General features: G+C 38.2%; 1 non-coding gene across 1 annotated transcript; it reads left to right on the forward strand.

The window, feature by feature from the left end:
• Nucleotides 1–7,144: 7,144 nt before the first annotated feature.
• Nucleotides 7,145–7,251, forward strand: LOC112533984. The gene has a single exon (XR_003078307.1). It is a non-coding gene; the product is annotated as a small nucleolar RNA R71 (small nucleolar RNA).
• Nucleotides 7,252–12,762: the final 5,511 nt, after the last annotated feature.

A 12,762-nucleotide genomic window follows, 5' to 3' on the forward strand; every position in this document is an offset into this window, starting at 1 on the left:
CTGCCTATTTAGTAGATCCAAAATCTACCTCTGCATAGCATCAAAATGCTGGAACTGCGCTCGAACCTCGTGCTCAAACCTGTCAAGCCTATCTATATGTTGTTGTTGCATGTCGGTGATCTCATCATATCTTACAGTAAACTCATTAATGCACACTAGATGGCTGAGGAGTTGATGAGGATGAAGGTCGGGAAGAGCCAGGAATATTTGTAGATCTAGGGTGCTCCCCCTGCTCCTCCCGAGTAGCTCTAGCTATTGACTGAATAAGTCTGTATTCTGGCCCTAGGGGCCCTATCCTCCGAGTGATCATCCCCATATGCTGCATAGTAGATAGGCCAGCAAGGGTCATCTCGCCTACAAGTGTCAACTCATCCAGTAGTTCTCTATATAGTAGCTCCATCCTCCTAGCAATCTTAGTCACATAAGGTCTGAAACATATCCAAGTCTTCTTCTGGTCCCTAGTGATAGTCTTGCACTGCTTAGCTAACACATATCCCATGTCCACCTTCCTTTTCTGATGCAGCACCTATAAACAGAATACGTCAGGCTGGGTGACCACTCCAAAACTATCCCCTCGCCCTACCAATATATATGCGAGCAGGCAGTGAAGATAGCACAAGCTATTAGAGAGGCTGGATGCCTTGGACTTGCTCGAGTAGTAAGGCTTGTCCCCCTTTGAGATGGTCTCCTAGGCTTTGTGAAAAGAAACTCCCAGATTGTATAAGGAGCTTCTGAAGTCATCTGACTCTATAGTCGCCTAGTCATAGAGGCCAAGTGCAATACCAAACTGGGGAATACTTATCATGTAAGTCTGCCCTCCCAACTGAAACAAGGTGGCTTCTGGCTGCGACCAGTCCTTGATATGGGTCTGAAAGAAGAAAGTACAGGAAAACTCAAGCATGAGCTCCCTATAAGTAGGCTCCACAATGCCAAAGAAGGCCTCAAAGGGTGGAGTCTGAAGTATCTCTCGAACCTCAGTGGCTAGGCCGACTGTCTCTAATGCTTGCCAGTCGATGCATTTCCCACAACCTAACTGCTTGTGTCGCAGCTGCTAGTAACGAGCCTTGTGAGTAGGCTCTGAAACTGTAAAAGTCTAAGTCGTGCGGGAGCTGGAGGTGGAGTTAGAGCTCTAGGTGTAGGTGCTCGAGGTGCAAGTGTAGGTGGTGATGGGCCGATTGGGTCTAAACACCTTCTCTTGCAGACACCCACCTTCTTGGGTCTCTCATGCCGCTCAGCCATAGTACCTGCATGAAAATTGATCAAAGTATTGCCAAAATTGTATTTCTTGCACTAAAGAAACAATTATTCCAATAACAACAATATTTTAAATACAACATTAATTTAACATGTTTTCAGCACACTTGCATTAGCTAATCCCAATTCAGCAGCATAATGGCAGAACAAAAAATTGAGTAAAATAACAGAATTAACAAACTCATTAAAAATAAGAACAAAATCAATCATTTCAGAAATAATCGACTAAATTAGAGAAAAGAGTAGAATAACATACCACAATAAAAGAAATCCAGAATATACACAATAGTAACTAATAAACCAAAATAAATAATAACAGCAAATCAATATTAAAGGAAGAGCAAGAAATTGAGCAAAATAACAGAATTGACAAAGTCATAAAAAATAAGAAACAAAATCAATAATTTCAAAAATAATGAACTAAATTAAAGAAAAGAGTAAAATAACATACCATAATGGAGTATTGAGCAAAGTTAAGGAAGAAACTTGATTTGCCGGAAAAGAAGTTGAAAATTGAAGGAAAAGAGGGAGATAACGTTGGCCTATACGTGCAAAGAGAGAGAAGAGTGAAAATTTTGCTACCTGCAAAATAGCACAGCTTATATAGACGTTGAGGCTAGCATGCCTGTGTTCCAGCACGACCAATCTCCCAGCATGTGTTAGTCGTGGAAAACGTGTTGAAGTCCATTTTTCTGTCAACACAGTTTGGGTGCCAAGAACATGGATGTGCTGCTTGACACGACCTGTGTTAATAACCCGTGTTACTCCCAAAAGGCATGTTGAATTCCCATTTCAGGTCGATGGTTTATTTGCCCACAACACGGGCATGTTGTATGGCACGGTCATGTCCATAAACCCTATCACCCTTGGAAGACGTGCTGAAATCACATGTTTCTTTTGACACAGTCTGGTTGCCCACAACACGTTTGTGTTGAACAGCATGAGTATGCTCTTAGGGCGCGTTGAACCACTAAGATGGTGCTGAAACTCATAATTCGTTCCAGGCACTTTTTCACGCGCAATTTCCTGCAATTTCTAATAGTCAAACATTCAAGCTACCTTCCACATATATCTAAACACTCAAATGGCATATAAAACTCAAAAATTGAATGAAAATGAAGACTAAACTAGAAAAATAATGTTCCAAACGAATGATCAAAATGTCCCAAAAGAAAAACATAAAATAAAAGTTGGGGTGCCTCCCAAAAGCTCTTCTTTTTCTCCTCGAGTCATTTAGCTGGACTCATAATGCTTGAGCTATTGTTGTTGTTACAGTACAAGGTTGACTCGCTCCTCGAGCTGTAATGAGTCACTATAGTAATACTTCAACCTATGCCCATTAACCTTGAAGTTTCCTTTATCCGGATGGTGCAATTCCATTGTGCCATAGGGGAAAACTTGTTGGACGGTGAACGGTCCTGTCCAACGGCTCTTTAGCTTCCCAAGAAAGAGCCGAAGTCGTGAGTTATATAATAACACACTATCCTCAACTTGGAACTCCTTGGTGCTCCTTAGCCTTTTATCATGCCACTTCTTGGTACGCTCCTTGTAGATTAAGGAGTTGCCATATGCTTGGTTACGCCACTCTTCCAACTCGTTAAGCTGCCACTGTCTATGTTTACCTGCATTAACAAAATCAAAATTGCAAGTTTTCAAAGCCCACAATGCTTTATGCTCAAGTTTAACAGGCAAATGGCATGCTTTCCTATAAAATAGCCTATATGGTGTAAAACTAGTTGAAGTACGATAGGCCATCCTAAATGCCCACAAGGCATCATCTAGCTTCTTCGCCGAGTCCTTCCTACTCACTTTTATAGTTTTTTCTAAAATCCATTTTAATCCCCTATTAGTGACCTCCACTTGCCCATTGGTTTATGGGTGATAGGATGTAGAAACCTGTGCGATACACCATAGCGTTTAAGCACCTTTTCTAACTAGGTATTACAAAAATGAGTCCCCTGTCACTAATAAGAGTTCTAGTGTCCCGAACGTAGCAAATAGACTTTTAAGGAATCTTGTAACTACCCTGGCATCATCAGTGGGAAAAGCTTGTGCTTCGGCCCACTTAGAAAAGTATTCAACGGCAACCAAGATGTATTTATTACCATAAGAGGAAGGGAAAGGTCCCATGAAGTCGGTGCCCCAAACATCAAAAATCTCAATAGCTTGAATGTTCGTTTGGGGCATCTCATCACGAGCAGAGATGTTACCTGATCTTTGGCATGCATCACAAACCTGGACAAATACTCTAGCATCCCTAAAGATCATCGACCAGTAGAATCCATAATCTAGCACCCTTATAGTTGTGTGATTCGTAGCCTGATGACCTCCCGTTGGTCCTTCATGGCAATGCCTCAAAATCTAGAGGATTTCCTCCCCATGTACATATCGCCAAATAATCTGATATGCACAAACTCTAAAGAAGAAAGGGTCCTCCCAAATGTAGTATTTTAATTCAAAAAAGAATTTCTTCTTTTGCTGAAATGTCATATGTTTTGGAAGGAATTTAACAACCAGATAGTTTGCAAAATAAAAAACTAAGGGATATCAGAATTAACCTGAACTGAGCGTAGGAACTCATCCGGAAAATTGTCATCAATCGCACTTTCATCAAGCCCTCCAAAGTCGGGTTTTCTAGCCAAGAAAGGTGGTATGCCGCTAAGTTCTCAACACCTTTCTTATCCTTGATCTCAATGTCGAACTCTTGTAATAACAGAATCCAACGAATAAGTCTAGGCTTTACATCATTCTTGCTAAATAAGTACCTGAGTGCTGAATGGTCTATGTAGACCACAACCTTTGATAGCACCAAATAAGATATGAACTTGTCAAATGCAAAAACAATAGACATAAGCTCCTTTTCAGTGGTGATATAGTGCTCCTGGGCACTAGACAATATTTTGCTAACATAGTAAATTGGTTAGAACTTTTTGTCTCTCCTCTGTCCTAAAATAGCTCCAACTGCAAAATCACTAGCATCGCACAAAAGCTCAAATGGCAGCTCCTAATTAGGTGAAACCATAACCGATGTTGTGGTTAGCTTCTCTTTCAACAACTCAAAAGCTTGCAAATAATCATCAGAAAATACAAAAGGTACATCCTTTACAAGCATTTGAGTTAAAGGTCTAGCAATCTTAGAGAAGTCCTTAATGAACCTCCTATAGAATCCTGCATGACCTAAGAAGCTCGTAACAGCCTTAACTAAACTAGGTGGGGGTAATTTAGCAATAGTATCCACCTTGGCCCTATCGACCTCCATCCGCTCATGCAAAATTTTATGTCCCAACACTATACCTTCCCTAACCATAAAATGACACTTTTTCTAATTAAGAACTAGGGTAGCATCCACACAACGCTTAAGCATGCATTCTAGATTGTGTAAACAATAAGTAAAGGAGTTACCAAATACAGAAAAATCATCCACGAAAACCTCCCTAGACTCCTCAATCATATCATAAAAGATCACCATCATATACCTTTGAAAAGTTGCAAGTGCATTGCACCATTCGAATGGCATCCTCCTATATGCAAATGTACCATAGACGCATGTAAAGGTTGTCTTCTATTGGTCTTCAGGTGCAATGGGGATCTAGAAGTAACCTGAAAAACCATCTAGAAAACAATAAAACATATGTCCAGATAACCTTTCCAACATTTGGTCAATAAAAGGAAGGGGAAAATGGTCTTTTCGACTGGCATCATTTAGCCTCCTATAATATATACACACTCGAAAGCCTGTTACCGTTCTAGTTGGTATAAGCTCGTCCTTATCATTTTTAACCACAGTCATCCCTCCCTTCTTGGGAACTACCTATACAGGATTAACCTAGGAACTATCAGATATAGGGTAAACTAAACCTACATTAAGAAGTTTAATTACCTCCTTTTTAATCACTTCCTTCATGTTCGGGTTTAGTCTACACTGTGGTTACACCATTTACCTGTAGCTATCCTTCATAAGGATCTTGTGCGAGCAGTAGCTAGGACTAATCTTAGGAATGTCAGCAATTTTCCAAGAAAACGCCTTCTGGTACTTCCTAAGAGAGGCCAAAGTCATCTCCCTCTCTTCGTGTGTCAAGTCTGCTGCTAAGATGACAGGCAACCTATTATCCTCATCTAGATATGCATAATTGAGGTGCTTTGAGATTTCTTTCAACTCAAAGACTTGTGGTTCCTCAAATGACGACCTCAATTTCTGCACACCTACCCTGTCAATCTCAACAAACTTATCAGCATTCTTGCTTGGTTCATTAGCTAAAAAAAATGCAAGTTGCTCTAACACACTCTCATTAGATAGCTCATGCTCATCCTCTACCTGTAAGGCAACTTGTAAGGGATCATCAAACAATATTTCCTACAACTATGTATTAATAACATCATCAAGTAAATCAACTGAAACACAACATCATCATGATCTAAGGATTGTCTCATAGAATTATTTAAATCAAAAGTGACAGTTTCATCTCTTGCCCTAAGTTCAAGCTTCCCATCGCAAACATCTATAATAGCCCTAGACACTGCAAGGAAAGGTCGACCTAGAATTAAAGGTACATTACTCTCACCATCCATGTCCATGATCACAAAGTCAACAAGAAATATAAATTTATCAACCTTTACAAGTACAGTGTACGACATTAAATTAATGCTAGCTCCTAAGTTAGCTAAAGCATTACTAATTGTTAAATCACCAATTACACAAGGGACAATAAAACTCCTTGGATCACACTTCTTCTTTGGCAATTTGTTCTGAAGTATAGCCAACTTGGTAAATAGATTGTACGACCGCCAAGTCCTCTAACTTTCTTTTGTTGCTAAGGATTTCCTTTAAGGACTTCGCATACCTAGGCATCTGTGAAATAGTTTCAATAAAAGGTAAGTTAATCTACAGTTGTTTAAACAAGTTAAGAAACTTATTGAACTGCTGATCGACTTTCTCCTGCTTCAACGTGGCAGGATATAGGATCGGGGGCTGGTATTCTCTCAGAGGACTCTTCTTCTTGCCCTCTATCTTCTCTCATCATCTTGCTATCCTCATCTTTCCTACCCAATTCTTCCTACAGAACATCATCATCATTAGAAATAGGAGTAGAGCTAAATAGCTGCTTACTTACATTGTAAAGTGATAGCCTTCACATGCTCTCTAGGGTTGGGCTCTGGATTACTAGGCAAATTCCCTAGCTGTCTCTCAGTCATCATCTTATAAATATGGACTATCTGATTCTCCAAGTTCTCAATAGAGGCCTGTTGACTTCTAAGAGCTGCGTCCGTCTACTGGAATATGGTCTGTGAAGTGGACACAAACTTCATCATTAGCTCCTCTCAATTAGTTATTTTTTTTTGAGTCCGAGGAGACTGAGGTAGGAGAACAGATTGTTGTGGCTGCTGATGTGGTCGCCGAAACCTTGGTGGCCCTTGGTTGTTATTGTTCCTCCATTCGAAGTTCGGATGATTTCTCCATCCCGAATTATAGGTGTTGTTGTACGAGTTGTTTTGCTACCTAGGCTGACTTCCTATATAGTCCACTTGTTCATGGTTAGATGAAGAAGAGGAAGCAAACATACCTCCCGATATACAGTTACTACTGTAGTGCAGGCCACCATAAAACTCACAGCTTGCTTGAGCTGCTTGGACAGGTATCTGGAGTTGATCAATTTCTTGGATAATAACTCCACTTGAGTTGCCAAGGCTGCAGTGGCATCCAACTGGTGTACACTCCCTTGACGTCCCGTCTTGCTCCTAGTAGGGTGCCACTGGTAATTGTTTGTGAATCAAGCTTTGGGCTTGCTCTGGTGTCTTGCTGCTTAAAGAACCACCTGCAGCTACATCTACCATCTACTTAGTAGCCAAATTCAAACCATTATAAAATTTTTGTACTTGTAACCAGATTGGTAGTCCATGGTGTGGGCAGCATCGCAATAAGTCCTTGTACCTCTTCCAAGTGTCATACATCGACTCATCGTCAAACTGCACTAAAGAAGATATATCATTTCTAAGTTTAGTAGTTTTAGATGGAGGAAAGTACTTAAACATGAATTTCTCTGCCAAAGAATCCCAAGTATTGATAGTGTTAGGAGGTAGTGACTATAGCCATCGTTTTGCTCTATCCCTCAAAGAAAATGGGAACAAGCGGAGACAAATTGTGTTGTCCGTTGTCCCATTGATCTTGAAGGTATCACAAATCTTTAAGAAACTCGCTATATGTGCGTTAGGATCCTCATCCGATAAGCCTCCGAACTGAACCGTTTGCTACACCATCTGAATCACATTAGGCTTTATTTAAAATTGTTAGTGGCAACAGCCGGTCTCGTAATGCATGTTTGCGTCCCCTCTGGTTACGCAAAATCATACATCGTCCGGTTATTATTATTATTGTCATTGGTGTCTGCTATTTCTATTATAATGTTTCCCGATTCACTCTCGTGTACAACTTTCTCAACCTGAATCTCTTCCTCCTCTACGTTCAATCGCTTCCTCAATTGCAAATGAATAAAAGAATAAAATTGAACAAAATACAAATAAGGAATAAAGAATAAATGGTTGAATTAACAAGGACACACAGTTCTCAATATTTCTCAAAAAAAATTCCTTAGCAACGGCGCCAAAAACTTGATGCGTGTTAAACAAGACTAGCAATCTATAGGCAAGTGCAACTATTGAAGGTAATCTAGCTATGGCAAGTATCAATATTGTATCCCACGGGAACTAAGAAACTACTGCTACTATGCTATTCCTATTATCTAACCAATCAAAAGGTAATGAAACTTATTAACTAAAGATGATCGAGAATGCAATTGAAAGCTAAATTTTAGCAAAGAGAATGAGAGTTGAAGAAAGACAATAAGATGAGTTAACCCAATCGGAGATCACTTTAGCTAGCTGGCTTACAAACAACAAACTATGAATTGATTGATTAAGAATTATGATCTGTGGACAATTTCTTGAGTGAATTGGCCTCTCTCTCGAGTTAACCAATTCCTAATCCTAAAGATCTAAAGTTGGAAGCTCTTTATAACAATTGATTTTAAAATAGCATTAATCTTTAAATTACTGCTAATAAGAGTGTCCAATTCTTATTCCAGTAAGCTATTACACCTATCTCTAGGATGCAAATCACCTAATCACATAAGTAGTTGTCTAGAAACAATTGAATTTATTAATTACAAAAGAGTTTTGAAATTGATTCAACAATGAAGAAGAAACAATAAATTTATTATACTCGAATGAAAACTACAATCTTAAATCAATAATCCAATCATTTAAGCACAAAGCAAGTCTAATATGGCTAAAGATCACCCTAAATGGGTTTGCTAGAATTAGTTACACATATTCATGATTAAACTAAAAAACTGGAATTGAATACAAAGTAGACAAGAATCAAAAAGAATATGAACACCCTTTTCTCAAATGGTGAGATGCTATCCTCTCTTGAATAACTCTGTATCAACACTCTACAGCTTAGATCTCTTTCTCTTTCTTTTGAATCTTCGATCCAATCTTCAAGAGCAGCTATCTTGATGATGTTGAAATGGAATTCATCTTCGTTTTCCTCTTCTTGATCGTCTAGAAGTTAGCTCTAAGGGTGTGTTTTGAATACTTTAAAGTTCTCCTTTTTCTCTCTGCACGAGACTCTTTTTTTCTTTCTTCTTCTTTTCTTTTAATTTAGGTTTTGGGATTTAACACGACCTGGATTTAGGCCGTGGTAGTCAGCACGGCTTGGATCCATGCCGTGTTGATCTAAAAGTGTACTTTTGGCCTTCTTCAGCACGACTTGGATTCAGGCCGTGCTCCTCAGCACGACCATGCTCCTAGGTTGTGTCATTCTCGGAAACCGTATTGCAAATCGCTTCTTTTCGCCCTAGGTAAGGCATTTCAACACGCCTTTTGACCCTGACTGTGCTCCTCAGCACGAGAGTGTAGGAAGGGCTTGTTGAACAGTCTAACACGCCCAATTCGTCCGTTTCTTTTCGATTCTGGTCCGATTTCTCTCTAACTTAGATGATGTGCCTAGAAAAACACCTGAGACACAAAGGAAACTAAAACAGGGTGATTCTAATACAAAAACACATAAATTGCTCTAAAAGTAACTAAAGGTCAAGCATGCAAACCTGTGTAAAATCAAGGATATTTATTACAAGAACAAGTTCATTGAACACAACCCCATTGAGTAGTCCATATGAAATTTATCCCAAGTGTCTATGGACAATACTCTTATGATAAGGTATGATCCTTAGACTTGAGATAATAGTATATTATCTTATATAAGGATTACTATACTTTAATACTATCTTATGTTCTCCTATCCATAGAGCGCTTAATGGATAGTCATTGGGTATAGTAAGAGTTATATGAAGATAATAAGTTATCTATAAATAATTCATTGCCTAAGGTAATATGTCATGGGACCTTATCCTGTTGATTCTTGATATGATTTTGCATGGAAATCCTTGGCCAAGGTTATATGAATGAAGATTAAAGTGTTTCATAAATCTTATTCAAAATGTTATATGCAATTATAAAGAACAAACATGATTAGTTCAATTATAGAGTTGACACTTGCAACTATGCTCTATGAAATGATGGATAAAAATACAATGAAATGACTAAATTACATTGTAAGATTGTTCACTATAAAGGTTGATTAAAGCACTTTAATCATTCCTATACATTTGGGTGGTCATGATGCATTGCTAGATGCCAGTCTTGATCTATGAATTTGGATTAAATTAAATTAGAGAATTAACATTGAATTAAAAGAGTTTAATGCATAATCCATATTCATTGCCAACATGTTAGGAACCTTTTGAGTCACACACAAATAGGCTTTAAGTGAGAATTAAAATGAGGCTTTAAGCTTTAGGCTTAAGATTATATGTATTGGGCCTAATTAAGACATAATTAATTAAAAGCTAATGGGCCTACAGGATTCGACCTATGATGGGTTTATTATCCATGAATTAATTCTTATACTAACTAAAGTCCATTAAGATAATAAAGCCCAACTTAAAGTAAGTTAGGATTTTGTAGAATTCTTAAATATTTAAGGACTTTGATTAAAGGCCATATATATAGAAAGAGATGCATATGGGGCAGTTAATGGTTAAGGTTGGATGATGGTTGCACATCTAAGAGAGAAAAATATTTTCTCGAGAAGTAAATCCTAAGTGAATCAATCAATAAAATTAATTGTTCATCTCCCTTGCTTGGAACTAGCATTCAATCTCCAACATCTCTTCTCAATCTCCTAAAAGTGGTTTGATGAGATCTTTGCTTAGAAGCTTTTGTGAATCACTAAAAGAGGCTGGTCACTTGAGTAGCATTAAAATGCATCAATCATCGTTAAAGAATCAAGAATCAACAAAGCAAGAAGCACTCCTTGCATTAGCCAAAATCTCCCTTGTAAGCCTTCTCCATCTTTTGCTTGTTTTGTGTGTTATGATTATCTTAATCAATGAGATCCTTGGTGGGAATTAATAAAGATTTTAAATTACTTCCATTGTGCCTTTTCTTATGTTTTAATATCAATTCCCAACATTGGGTCTAGCTTCAGATTGCCACCTCTCCTGGATTCACAAGGTTCAAGAGGATTGGAGAGCTAGTTGCTGAATCTAGGAATACAGATGTAAAGAGAAGAAGATGAAACATGCATCTTTTAGATTTCATTTGCTTAGTACTTTAGCTTAGTCTTTTCTTTCAATTAGTACATAGAGTAATAAACAGACATATTTTTGATAAAAATTCTAAACAATTTATTCATTTAATAAAGGCCCACATGGATACATTTTGATTTCTTATGATACAACTCTTGTAATCAACGAGTCCTTTTAAATTTTCCAGTTGATTATTTTCTCTCTTATTTCCCCTGATTTTTACCTGACTAACCTTTTGAGATTTTCTAATCAACAAGCTAATTTTTCTATCTTATTTTATTATTTTTACATATAGTATTTCTTGAGACGATCCAGGTTAATAGGCTTAGAGAACTCGTTCCCTTCGGGATTTGAACTCTTAACGGCACCCTTAGGCAGGATTTTCTTTACCAAATACAGACCTTCCCAATTAGGCCTGAACTATCCTTTTAGGTTAAACATAGTAGGTCTTGTGTGTTTTAACACCAAGTCACTAGCTCTTTTTTTTCCTGGTTTTACTTTCTTATTGAATGCCCTAGCTATTCGCTTATAGTACAATTGCATGTGGTACAGGGCTTTCATCCTCTTTTCATTGATTAGAGCCAACTGCTTGTATCTCTACTCGATCCATTGATACTTTGGTATTTCAGCCTCTAGCTCAACTCTCATTGATTTCAGTTCTAACTCGACTAGTAAGATAGTCCCATAAACCATAGAGTATGGAGTCTGTCTTATTGACATATGCTCAGTCATTCGATATCCCCAAAGTGCAAGGGGTAATTGAAATGACTAGTCCTCGTGATTCCATACCATCCTTGAGAGTATTTTCTTTAAGTTCTTGTTGGTTGCTTTTACCGTTTCATTTGCTTGAGGTCTATACTGAGAAAAACTATGATGTTTGATCTTGTATTCCACTAGTAGATCTACTATTTTGTAAATGAACTACACGCCATTATCCATCACAATGTGAAGCAAGACTCTGTACCTATAGATCAGGTTCTTCTCTATAAGCCTAGCCATCTGCCTTGCCCCTACAGTATTGAATGACTCGGCCTCGAACCATTTAGAGTAGTTAATTGCTACGACTATGAACCTGTGACCTTTCAGAGGAGGCTTTATCTCCCTAATGATATCAATTCCCCAAGCCATAAAAGGCCATAGAGATGTCAAATTATGGAGTTTAGTCGGGGGTATATGATTCAGGTCATCATAGAGCTAACACTCATGACATTTCCTTATCAGGGCTATACAATCTTTTTCCATTGTTACCTAATAATAAATTTGACACATAATCTTTCTAGTCAACACTATACCATTCATGTGCTTTCCACTTTATGCATTTCTTCCATTACCACTTGTGCTTCCACTTTAGCCACATACTAGAGCTGGACTCCTAAAGCCATCCCTTCATACAATGCTCCCCTATGGTTGACGTAGTTCATGGCGTGGACTCATAGTGCATACCTTTCTTTCATAGTCACTTCCTTTGGATATTCCTTATCCTTTATAATAAATCTCTTCCTATCATAAAACTATGGCTTCTCTTTTGGTCCCATCTAGACTTGCATTACCTGATCCCTATGATAAGAAGGGGCTCCTGATTTTACAATTACCAACGGCTTTATTGGAAGCTGCAAGGGGTTGACGTATGATATTGCTATTTATGTAGCTACAATCTAAGGCAGTGAACCTATCGATGTAGTCTAGCACTAATGGCGAGTATCAAGGTCGTATCCATCGGGAAAGTGAAAGCCCAGAGTTATTACTTTGTTATCTGTTATATTAGCCAAAAATGAATGATGAATAATTTCAAATTTCTTAATAACTACAAGCTGAGTTCTAAGTAAGATGCAGGAATGAATGGATAAATGAAACAATCAAG

This window comes from Ricinus communis, chromosome 4 (genome assembly GCF_019578655.1).
Source record: "Ricinus communis isolate WT05 ecotype wild-type chromosome 4, ASM1957865v1, whole genome shotgun sequence".
NCBI classification, from domain to species: domain Eukaryota; kingdom Viridiplantae; phylum Streptophyta; class Magnoliopsida; order Malpighiales; family Euphorbiaceae; genus Ricinus; species Ricinus communis.